This window comes from Limulus polyphemus, unplaced genomic scaffold (assembly GCF_000517525.1).
Source record: "Limulus polyphemus unplaced genomic scaffold, Limulus_polyphemus-2.1.2 Scaffold1864, whole genome shotgun sequence".
Lineage (NCBI taxonomy): Eukaryota > Metazoa > Arthropoda > Merostomata > Xiphosura > Limulidae > Limulus > Limulus polyphemus.
Window position 1 is genome coordinate 79,037 of NW_013667474.1, and position 4,641 is coordinate 83,677.

Consider the following 4,641-nt stretch of genomic DNA (forward strand, 5'->3'; position numbering starts at 1 on the left):
TTCATTTATGTAGTCCGTTGAACAGAATCTTGTGGCTGTGTTTATGAGGTTTTTAAGTGTATTTATTTTTTGTGGGGTGTCATGTACGGAATTCCAGGGGATGCAGAGACCAGTGTGTGTGTTTTGGCGGTGAATTTTGGTTTTAAACTGTGTGTCCGATCTAATAATTTTGAGGTTAAGAAAGGATAAATGTTTATTGTTTTCGTGTTCTATGGTAAATCTGATGTTGGGATGGATGGAATTTATGTGTTTAAAGAAAGTTAGTGTGTGTTCTGTAGAAGTGAAGCCAGCAAAAGTGTCATTGACATATCTGTACCAGTATAGTGGGGGATGAAGCGCAGAATGTATGGCTTGTGTTTCGATCTGGGTCATGAATATATTGGCAAGAACGGCGAAACAGGATTGCCCATACTTAAACCATCTATTTGAAGGAAATGGTCGTTGTTGGAAATGAAGATGGTTTTAGTCGTTGTAAATTCTAAGAGAGAAGCAAAAAGTGTGTTGGGGATGTGCATTAACTTGTTGGGTCATTAATGTAGAGGTTGAGTGCAATATTGCAAGCTTCATTGGCGGGGACTTCGGTGAAGAGTGACACGATATCAAAACTAGCCATTAAGGCTTTCGAATTTAGTTGTTCTAGTGTATATTTGAACTTGAAGGTATCTTTAAAAAATGAACCTGCAGATGTTACATATGGTGTGAGAGGCCAGGCTATGTATTTGCCAAGATTGTAGTTGAATGAATCATAAGTGGACAGTATAGGTCGTACGGGGCAATCTTGTTTGTGTGGTTTAGGAATTTTTGACTGTCCTAACACTTTTGCACAGTACTGTATTTCACCTTGTTTTGAATTTCTGGTAATCAATTAACTTTCACTTTCATTGTTGGTAACACATAAATACAAGTGTCATTACTTTCAGTGTTCTGTTGAAATGCATAAGTTCAACTTGAAAACGACATCTATATAATAAAAAGGCGTAACTATTTGTCTCTCTGTGTGTGACCACCATAGTTCCAAGAGTAAAGAACACAGAAACCTGAAATTTTACACCCATACTAAGTGGACCCTGAGGGTGTGCACCTTTAGTATTATTACTTATCCATGTACGTGAGTACGTGCATCTTTTAATGAGGCAAGCTAGCAAAAAACCCACATAGGAAAGAATATGTGACTGCCATAGCACCAAGAGCAAAGAACAAAGAGAAGTTGGCGCTGAACATTGAAAGTTGAAAGTAAAACTTAAATGTTCTGTTGGTGATTATTCGGTTAAATGCAGTAAACGTCAATTTTGTTTTTGTTTCTAATTTTTATGTATGTTGTTGCTGTTTTTGGGTGGCAAAGGGAGAACCCGGCCCCAGTTGACACCCAGCTCTGGCCAAAGCTTAGTGACCAGGTACCTGGACCCGGTATTTGGCCAAATTTTACTACCTGTTCATCCCTAATAGTAATAAAAGGCCGTGTCTGTGGGTCTGTGTGTGTGTGTGCCCACCATAACTCCAAGAGGAAAAAACCTAGAAACCAGGAATTTTGCATCCATACTAAGTGGACCATGAAGGTGTGCACCTGGGTATTATGTATGCATGCATGCACGACCGCATCTTTTTATGAGGCAAGGTAGTGAAAAACCACGTAGAAAAGAATGTGACCACCATAGCTCCAAGAGCAAAGAACCTAGAAACCTGAAATTTTGCACCCATACTAAGTGGACCATGAGGGTGTGCTCCTGGGTATTATTACTTATCTTATCCATATGAGAGCACGCATGCGCATGCACAACTTTTTAATGATGCAAGCAACCAAAAAACCACATAGAAAACAAGTGGTTCTTTATATTATGAATATAAATTACAGACAGACAGACATCCACCATAGCTCCAAAAACCTAGAAACCTGAAATTTTGCATCCATACTAAGTGGACTCTGAGGATGTGCAACTGGGTATTATTAGTTATCCACGTGCATGTGTGTATTTTTTATGAGGCAAGCTAGCGAAAAACCACATAGAAAAGAACTGTGACCACCATAGCTCCAAGAACAAAGAACCCAGAAACGCGAAATTGTCACCCATACTAATTGGACCCTAAAGGTGTGCACCTGTGTATTACTTATCTTATCCACGTGTATTGTTAAAAATTAAACGAACATCATTGTTCAGAGTACTGTAATGTTTGTTATAATAATGAATGTGTGAAAGGTTAATCTGTTGTCTGTTCCGATTGTAACAGATTTTGTAAATCAATGAATGATAGACAAACGAAATCTTCGTGTGATAGATTTCATCAATGCAAGAATTGTTTTATCAATATTTACAAAAAGAAACGTAATCCAGAATTTAATCGTTGTGGCGAATACATTTGTATAGGATATAAATCATATGTCTTAAACAACCATTTATGTTTTCTCCAGGACAAAAATGTCAAAGACCCATCAAATAAATATTTATTTTTGGTTTTGAGACAGATCAGGAAATGGGAATTCACGAGGTAAACTACTGTATGGTCCATGATTTTAATGGTAAGGAAACAGTTTTTAAAGAATATAATTCATGTGACGAATGTGGTAAATTCTTATTTTCGAAAGAACATAAGAATTATACAGCTATAGCACATAATATGAAAGGTTTTAACGGTCACTTTATATTGCATTATGTTATTCGTCATGGGATAAACCCCGAGAATGGCCGAAATTATTGTAAACGGCGGAAAAATTATGATTATGACAGTCAAAAGTCTCGGAATAAGGATAATTGACAGTTATAATTTTATACCCATATCTTTTATCATTATTTCCAAAAACATTTTGATTAGAAGAACTGCAGAAAGGATATTTTCCTCATCTTTTTAATATCAAGTCCAATCAAGAATATCGAGGATCTATCCCGGATGCCAGTTTTTACTCTCCCGACACCATGTCAGCACCCGTAAGACAAAAGTTCCTAGATTGGTACTGTCAGCGACAAGAAGAAGAATACATACAAGAGATGTACAGGTAAGAAAAACTATTATTCTTAATTCTTATCAATTATATTTTGTTGTTCTCATGAAAGTGTATTGTTAAAAACAACACTGTTGATTCTCATTACGATTTACCATTGTTGAATATTACACTTAACATTCTTTATTTTTCTTTAGATACTGTCGATCAGACGTAGATATACTACAACAGTGCTGTCTCCAGTTCAGGGATGAATTTCTCACAATATGTAATGTAGACCCATTTAGGTGTACAACGATTGCTGCTGTGTGCATGTTTGTCTACAGAAGTAAGTTTATAACACCATGGTCGATAGCTCTAATACCTAACATGGATATTTTACAACAAACAACTACAGTCAAGTAAGTATTCAACGATCAGACTATATACAAAAATCTGAGGGGATAAAGATTCAACATGCACTTAATGGAGGAAGAGAAACAAACCCTGAATTATAGAATTGACGGTTTGTGTAAGGACCAAAATACTATCTATGAGTTTTACGGATGCTGTTATCGTGGCTGTGATAAATTGTACGATTCTCACACAAAAATGTTGTTTTAAATAGATCTATGTGGTTTATAAGAAATCGTACTATTGATAGACAAAAACCAGCTGGAAGGTCTAGAACACTTAGATACTTCCTTAGAGATCATACAGTAGTTCCCCGCCTGGATGTACGAGATTCCTTCTATGGAGGAAGGGTTAACACAACACAACTTTTATATGACGCAAAAGAAGTTGAAAAAATCAAGTATGTAGATTTTACTTCTTTATATCCATGGGCCAATAAATATTGCAATTATCCTATAGGATATCCTATATTTATAACAACAAATGTTTCTGCATTAAATAACTATTTTGGATTCGTAAAATGTAAAATTTTAGCTCCAAGGAAGCCAACATATTTCTTGCATCATTCAACAGCACACGCTCTTCTGAAACAATACAGCACTTTAGAAAAGTCAGGTTCTTCTGTTTGTATTGTATACATTTCAGATGGATCTTACGATCCTCCTTTAGGAGATTACCTTGGAGAATTTACACATGAGCTGGACAGACACTATATAACATCGTGGGTCAGTTATTTACACAACAATGGAAGGTCATACTGTAAAATCAGAGGATTTACTCTTAATTTTACCAATAGTAAAAAGTTAAACTTTTCATCAATGAAATATATGATAACTGATATATTCAATGATTTTCAGCTTCCTATAACAGTTGCTAATCTCAAAACGATTTACAGAAACTTGAAGACTCGGACAGTTTACAACAAAGAAAAAAATAAGAATTATCGTCCTGTTTACACTAAACGACACATCCTTCCGGACTTTAACACCCTTCCATATGGATACTAATTTTCGCATCACATGGAACTAGATCCTCGCCATGGTCTATGGACCAAAAAAGGGAATGTGCAGGGTCTTGGTGGTGGTTCTCAAGTGCGCTCAAACATGAATTATATAAGGTGAGTCATATGTCATTTTTTCCCATAAGAGTTCGAGATGGATAACCGTCTACTACACCCTTTTACGTGTTTAGTATCAGGTCCGACAGGAAGTGGTAATCACAGTTTGTAAGTAAAGTTTTAACGTATCATCATGAAGTATTTCCTGAAGCAAAGGGAAATTTCTGAGGAAATTTCATCCGTTGCTTCTGTGAAT